The 8309-nt window shown below is 38.9% G+C and overlaps 1 non-coding gene across 1 annotated transcript; it reads left to right on the top strand.

The window, feature by feature from the left end:
- The first annotated feature begins 7367 nt into the window (after positions 1 to 7367).
- On the top strand, positions 7368 to 7474 carry LOC127116279 (small nucleolar RNA R71). The gene has a single exon (XR_007801237.1). It is a non-coding gene; the product is annotated as a small nucleolar RNA R71 (small nucleolar RNA).
- Positions 7475 to 8309: the final 835 nt, after the last annotated feature.

The following is an 8309-nucleotide window of genomic DNA, read 5'->3' as shown; positions in this document are numbered from 1 at the left end:
GGAACTGTAGCATGGCACTCAACTGATCCTGGGATAGTGAGTACTCGGTGTTGAACACGCGGAAAGTTGCGGTACCGGTTAAGTACTCGTCTTCACCGGTTGGAGTGTTGTAAGAATAAGAACTTAAAAATTCTAAGGTGAGTGATGGGTAGGTAGGTTGATTGTGTGTGCAAAGAAAGGTTAAATCAGCAAGCCTAAGCATCCATTGTACACCTTGAAGGAATCCTAATTCTTGTAAACAATTTAAATCAGGATACCTGGTAGAGACGACACCTCGTTGTTGAAATCAATCGAACTGCTTTGCGTTGGAAGTTATCGTCTTTGGATCGGAAGATGATATTTCCGAATTGTTGGTTTTCCCCCATATCGATAGGTGGGTTGAAAGAATGAAAGAGGGTGAAAATGTATTTGTACATAGTGGTTTGTTGGAATGGTGTGGTTTAGGGAGAAATGGAGTGTAGGTATTTATAGGGAAAGTTTTTGGAAGTTGGAAGATGAGTGGGTGAAAGGAAAATAAATATGGATGAATGTGATTGGGATGGAGTAAAGGTGAATGAATGGGGAAAATAAAAAGTGAGGTGTAACGGTCGTGTCCCCCAACGGTCACTAACGTTCACCTATTTTGGAGCTGTCACGCTCGTGACGGAAGGTGTTACGGGCGTCACATGCACTTGCGTGACGACCGTGATGGCTTGTGTGACGCTCGTCACACCAGTCAGCTTGCAACGGTCACTTACGTGGGTGCTTCATAATTTGTTTTTATTATTTTATTGTTTTTATTTTGTTTTGTTTATGTTTATTTTATTTTGCTATTGATATATTTTAGAAATACCATGCATGCTACTCTATTACACCATAGTGTAAATATATTTTTCTCTAATAGGCTATGTAAGCAGCATACAGTAAATATCATTATTGATATGTGTAGATATTGCATAGAACAAAATAAAATAAAATAAACCAATAATGCAATAGCTTCATAAAATAACTATAATGTAAGATTGGAAGATAAAGGCAAACATGCGAAAAAACAAATACTAAGATTAAAATAATGTTAAATGAAACTATAGATTCCCTAAAACTAAAACTAATTAACTAAAAACTTCTAGCCACTTGTAGGATCTTTGGCCGGAGGAGCAAAGGAGTTAACACGGTTTAGCAACTCGTGGAATTGATTTGTCATACTGCTCATGTATCCCAGAAATTCATGTCCCATATTAGTTAGCTCTTTTCTGATGGCTTCTTGTTCTGACATCAAGGCTTGAATGGCGGTGTTATAATCAGTTCCGGGCATATGATGTCTAAGATCAGGTATTGCCGACTCTTCGGTCGGGATAGGATGAGGTGGAGAGTCAATATCATAATAACCAGATGGTGTCTGAGGGTCAGACTCAGCATAAGGAATCTGGTCGTCACAAATCTCATAGTCTTGGATGGATTCAGTAGATCTAACAGGAGAAGGTATTCCATTCAGATTGTAGAGCCAATTGTTTCGGTTATGAACACTAGTCCTTGGGCTAGGCAAGGTGAATAGGCAAAGAACTTGGTTGTTAATTATTAATTCAAACTCTTCAGATACTAGGTTTCCTATAAACATAGTGTTGAAGAGGAAGGGTATACTCATAGGCGCAATGCCACAAAAAGGGCTCAAGTCAAGCATGGGTTGGCGTAATCCGATAGCATTACCAATCATGGTTATCAATCCGCCTATTTGAATTGGTGCTCGGTCATCTTGAATAAGACGGTCAAAATTCGCCAACATATAAGTGGCACCATTCACTGGACGGTTCTGGGAAGCACAAAATATGATGAAGAGTTCATCACGTGAAACTGTGGTAATGTTTGATTTCTTCCCAAAAAGAGTGTGTGTTAGGATTTTATGGAAATAACGAAAAGCTGGGTTATGTATGTTTCCAGAAAGAAACTCATGCTCCTCAGGGTCGTCATTTCCCGTTAAACTTCCCCAAAAATGTTCAAGTTCTCTATATTCAAAAAGGTCTTCTTGGCTCATGGTCAATGTATCAAAAGAGGTAGGAAACCCTAAAAGGTTAGTAAAGTCTTGAATGTTAAATTGATACTCCATATTGAACATCCTGAACTGAATGAAACCTCTACTTATTCCTTTTCCATGGCTGGGTAGATAGATCAGGGAGCTAAGGAATTCTAGAGTTAGCCTTCGGTAAGTGACAAATTGTCTTCAAATAGGAGTGGTTTCCCATCCTATTTGACTCAGCAGATACATGACACTCTCTCTTAGTCCAAGGGCAGTCATTGCCCAATCATCAACATAGAAACTAGGTAGCATCTCTCTCTCTGCTAGTTCTTCAAACTTTTGTTTCTGAGCTTTCCCTCTGAATTTGATACCCATACGATCAATTTGTCCCATCAGGTTAGTGTTAACTAAAGAAAAGAAAAACAAGAATTTAGTCAGGATTTGGCCAGATGCCGAAAGAAGAAAAGAAGAAAAGTTTTATAAAATAAAATAAAATAAATGAAGAATGAATACTAAATAAAATCAAAAGAATAATCAAAGAAAAGATAGTAAAAATTTGTGGGTTGTCTCCCACGAAGCGCTTCGTTTAATTTCGCAAGCTCGACATAAAACTAGTAAATGTTAATCTATAGATTTAGGAGACAATACGTCAAATTTCAGGACTTGCGAGTCTTCATTGTTTTCATCATAGTGATAATGTTTCAGACGCTTCCCGTTTACGATAAATGCTTCCATAGATTTGCCTTTAATTTCCACAGCTCCACTAGGGTAAACATTAGTAACTTGGAAAGGGCCTGACCATCTAAATCGTAGTTTTCCTGGGAATAACTTAAGTCTAGAGTTAAACAATAGGACTACGTCGCCTTGTTTGAAAGTTTTCCTTGATATGCGCTTATCATGCCATTTTTTCGTTCTTTCCTTGTAGATTCTGGCATTTTCGTAAGCGTCTCGTCTCAGTTCCTCTAATTCGTTTATATCAAGGATTCGCTTTTCACCGGCGGCCTTATAGTTTAAATTTAAATTTTTAATAGCCCAATAGGCCTTATGTTCTAATTCTACCGGGAGGTGGCAAGATTTACCATAAATAAGCTTAAATGGGGTTGTTCCTATGGGAGTTTTGTAAGCAGTTCGATATGCCCATAAAGCTTCGGGTAATTTTGATGACCAGTCTTTTCTTGACGTGGCGACTGTTTTTTCCAATATCTGCTTAATTTCTCTGTTAGACACTACCACTTATCCACTGGTTTGAGGATGGTAAGGTGTCGCTACTCGATGTTTTACACCATACTTAAACAATAGTTTTTCGAGTATCTTAGATATGAAATACGATCCACCATCACTGACTACTATTCTTGGGACACCAAATCTTGAAAAGATTATATTCTTAAAGAGTCTAGTTACTACTCGTGTGTCGTTTGTTGGAGAAGCTATAGCTTCAATCCATTTTGATACGTAATCAACCGCTACGAGTATGTACTTGTTACCGAAAGAAGGTGGAAAAGGTCCCATGAAATCTATTCCCCACACGTCGAAAATCTCTACTTCCAAAATGCCCTTTTATGGCATTTCGTCACGTCTAGATATGTTTCCTGTGCGTTGACATCTATCACATTTCTTGACAGCAGCATGCACATCCTTCCATATGTTTGGCCAATAAAGACCGGCTTGTAGGATTTTAGAGCAGGTCTTGGATGTACTTGCGTGTCCACCATAAGGAGCGGAATGACAATGTTGGATTATACTTTCTATCTCTTCTTCAGGTATACACCGACGGAAAATACCATCGGGGCCTCTTTTGAAAAGTAAAGGGTCGTCCCAATAATAATGCTTTATGTCATGGAAGAATCGTTTCTTTTGTTGGTAAGATAAATCAAGTGGAACCATTCCGGCGGCTAAATAATTGACAAAGTCGGCGTACCATGGTGTAACGCATACATCCAAGGTGGTCTCTACTTGTTCATCAGCTCTATTCTCTTCCAAATTAGCTATAAGTTTATCGTACGAGAAGCCATCGTTGATCGATGTTCTTTCCGATTCCAGATTTTCTAGTCTAGAAAGGTGATCTGCCACTACGTTTTCAGTTCCTTTTTTATCTTTGATTTCCAAATCAAATTCTTGTAACAACAAGATCCACCTTAGGAGTCTAGGTTTAGCGTCCTTTTTTGTTAGGAGGTACTTAATGGCAGCGTGGTCAGTGTAAACGATTATTTTAGCTCCGACCAAGTAAGAACGAAATTTATCTAGTGCGAATACTACTGCTAGAAGTTCTTTCTCGATCGTGGCGTAATTCATTTGTGCTTCATCTAGAGTTCTACTTGCATAATATATGACGTGAAGTTTTTTATCCTTTCGTTGTCCTAAAACAGCGCCTACGGCGTAGTCACTTGCGTCACACATTATTTCGAATGATTCATTCCAATCCGGAGTATGCATTATGGGCGCGGAGATTAATGCTTGTTTAAGCGTTTGAAATGCTTCTAAACATTTATTGTTGAAGATGAATTCAGCATCTTTCATTAATAATCCGGTTAGAGGCTTAGTTATTTTAGAGAAATCTTTAATAAATCGTCGATAAAAACCGGCATGTTCTAAGAAGCTTCGTACTTCTCTCACATTTTTCGGAGGTTGAAGGTTTTCGATTACTTCTATTTTAGCTTTGTCTACTTCAATTCCTCTATTTGATATAATGTGTCCTAAAACAATTCCTTCTTGTACCATAAAGTGACATTTTTCCCAATTAAGTACTAGGTTTACTTTTACACATCGTTCTAGAACTCTTTCTAGGTTTTCCAGACATTCTTCGAAACTTTGCCCGCATACGGAAAAGTCATCCATAAAGACTTCCATGATGTTTTCGAGAAAATCGGCGAATATTGCCATCATGCACCTTTGGAAGGTTGCAGGAGCATTGCACAAGCCAAACGGCATTCGTCGATAAGAGAAGGTACCAAAAGGACATGTGAATGTTGTCTTTTCTTGGTCATCAGGATGAATTGGTATTTGAAAGAAGCCTGAGTAACCGTCTAGATAGAAGAAATGAGAATGCTTTGCTAATCGTTCTAACATCTGGTCCATGAATGGTAAAGGAAAATGATCTTTTCGGGTTGCTTTGTTTAGCTTTCTATAATCAATGCACATTCTCCATCCCGATTCGATTCGTTTGGTTATAGTTTCTCCTTTTTCATTTTCGATAACTGTTATACCTCCTTTCTTTGGTACTACGTGTACAGGACTAACCCATTTGCTATCAGATATAGGATATATGATACCTGCCTCTAATAACTTCGTTACTTCCTTCTTCACTACCTCACTCAGGATCGGGTTTAATCTCCTCTGATGTTCCCTAGAAGTTTTACAGTCTTCTTCTAGCATGATGCGATGCATACAAATAGAAGGACTTATCCCTTTAAGATCGGTGATGTTGTATCCTAGTGCGGTTGGATATTTTCTTAAGATATGTAGGAGTTTTTCGGTTTCGAGTTTTCCTAGGTCTGCATTAACTATCACTGGTCGTTCAAGTTCTGAGTCTAGGAATTCATATCTCTGATTTTTGGGAAGTGTTTTCAAGTCGAGGGTTGGTTTCTTAAGGCATTGCGTAGGATCCGGTGTTATTGCTAAACAATGGTTTAGTTTGTCTTCTACACGATAGTCAGACGATTTGTCATTTTCTAATTTTGTTTCTTTTATGCATTCGTCGATGATATCCATGAAGTAACATGTGTCATCTATTGCAGGTGCTTTCAAAAATTTGGAAAGAATGAACTCAATTTTCTCTTCTCCTACTTCGAAAGTGAGTCGTCCTCGTTTTACGTCTATGATGGCACCGGCGGTTGCTAAGAATGGTCTTCCCAATATAATGGGTGTAACTTCATCTTCTCTTATGTCCATAATTATAAAATTGGTTGGGATGTAGAATTGACCTATGCGCACGAGAACGTTTTCAAGAATTCCTACGGGATATTTAACGGAACGATCTGCTAGTTGCACAGACATTTTAGTTGGTCTTAATTCTCCCATTTCAAGTCTCTTGCATATGGACAAGGGCATAACACTGATACCGGCTCCTAAATCGCATAAAGCTTTATCTATGACAAATTTTCCTATGTGACAGGGTATAGAGAAACTACCAGGATCTTTAAGTTTAGGAGGCATATTTTGGATTATAGCGCTACATTCAACAGTGAGTGTAACGGTTTCGCTATCTTCAAGTTTCCTTTTATTAGAAAGAATTTCTTTTAAGAACTTAGCATACGAGGGCATCTGTGTAATAGCTTCTGTGAAAGGAATGGTGACGTTTAATTGTTTCAGTAGGTCAACAAATTTTTTAAATTGGCCCGCGTCTTTGGTGTTAATTAGCCTTTGAGGATAAGGGATAGGTGGTTTGTAAGGCGGTGGAGGTACATAAGGTTCTTTCTTCTCTACGGTTTCCTTATTACTCTCTTCCTTTTCCTTAGGTTTACTTTCTTCCTCAGTTGGCTTTTTAGAGTTTTGGTTTTCAATTCTTGGATCAGATGGTCCTTCTACCTCTGTTCCACTTCTTAATATAATTGCATGAGCGTGGCTTTTTGGGTTAGGTTGGGGTTGTCCAGGAAATGTACCAGTTGGGGCAGCAGTAGGCGCTTGTTGTTGAGCTACTTGTGAGATTTATGTTTCCAGCATTTTGTTATGGGTAGCCAAGGCATCTACTTTACTTGCTAATTGTTTAATCTGTTCGTTAGTGTGTACATTCTGGTTTAAGAAATCTTTATTGGTTTGCTGTTGAGAAGCTATGAAGTTCTCCATCATGATTTCCAAGTTGGATTTCCTAGGAACGTTATTGTTAGGTGTAGATGGGGTCGGCTTTTGATATCCAGGTGGTATAGCTGGGGCTTGATTGGGAGCTTGACCTGGTGCGTATAAAGCATTGTTGCTCTTATATGAAAAATTAGGATGGTTCTTCCAGTTTGAGTTATAGGTATGCGAGTAAGGATTTCCTTGTGCATAGTTCACCTGCTCTGCTTGGATTCCTGTTAGGAGTTGACAATCTGTAGGAGTGTGACCTTGGATTCCACAGACTTCGCAATTTTGAGTCACGGCAACCACGGTGGCTGGAGGTGATACATTTAAACTTTTAATTTTCTGGGCAAGAGCATCCACTTTTGCATTAACATGATCAAGGCTACTTATCTCGTACATGCCAGTTTTCGTTTGAGGTTTTTCTACCATTGTTCGGTCGCTTCCCCACTGATAATAATTTTGGGCCATGGTTTCGATAAGTTGATAAGCGTCAGCGTAAGGTTTATCCATAAGCGCGCCACCTGCGGCGGTGTCTATTGTTAATCTTGTGTTGTATAAGAGACCATTATAGAAGGTATGAATTACTAACTAGTCCTCTAAACCATGGTGTGGACAAAGTCTCATCATGTCTTTGTATCTTTCCCAAGCTTCGAAAAGAGACTCGTTATCTTTCTGTTTAAATCCATTTATCTGGGCTCTTAACATAGCTGTTTTGCTTGGAGGAAAATATCGGGCAAGAAAGACTTTCTTCAACTCATTCCATGTGGTGACTGAGTTGGAAGGAAGAGACTGAAGCCATCTTCTAGCTTTATCTCTTAACGAGAAAGGAAAAAGACGAAGTCGAATTGCCTCTGAAGTGACACCATTAGCTTTAACAGTATCAGCGTATTGAACAAATACGGATAAATGAAGGTTTGGATCCTCGGTAGGATTTCCAGAGAATTGATTCTGTTGTACTGCTTGTAACAGCGAAGGTTTAAGTTCGAAGTTGTTTGCTTCGATTGCGGGTGGAGCAATACTCGAATGCGGCTCATCTTGCGATGGAGCGGTGTAATCTCGAAGAGCACGAGCTGGTTCTGCCATCTCGGGTATCGACGAAGGAAGAAGATTTTTAAGATCAAAAATTTTGATTGGAGGAAGATTGTTTGCAGTACGATACTCCCGAATTCGTCGTAAGACTCTGAGATATCGTTCAACGTCGTTGATTCGTAAGTAATACGGTTCGCCTTGTGAGCGAGTGTGTGGCATACAAATCAACGACAAACAAGAAATAAAAATTGCCTTAGTCTCTACAGCGTAACGGAAGAGTTACGATATCGACTAAATAAAAGTCCCCGACAACGGCGCCAAAAACTTGATCGCGACTTTATGAGTCTATTAGGGTATTAACTGCAAGTGCACAGTCTAATCGCCTAGTAATAAAAGATATCGATCCCACAGGGACTTATGAATCGATATACTGTTTTCTAAGGTTACTTCGTAAAGCTAAGGCGGATTATACTTTGTTGATTAGGGGGAAAAATAAAACTAAAATAAGATC

Source organism: Lathyrus oleraceus, chromosome 1 (genome assembly GCF_024323335.1).
Source record: "Lathyrus oleraceus cultivar Zhongwan6 chromosome 1, CAAS_Psat_ZW6_1.0, whole genome shotgun sequence".
NCBI lineage: Eukaryota > Viridiplantae > Streptophyta > Magnoliopsida > Fabales > Fabaceae > Lathyrus > Lathyrus oleraceus.
This window is presented reverse-complemented; position numbering and strand designations above follow the sequence as displayed.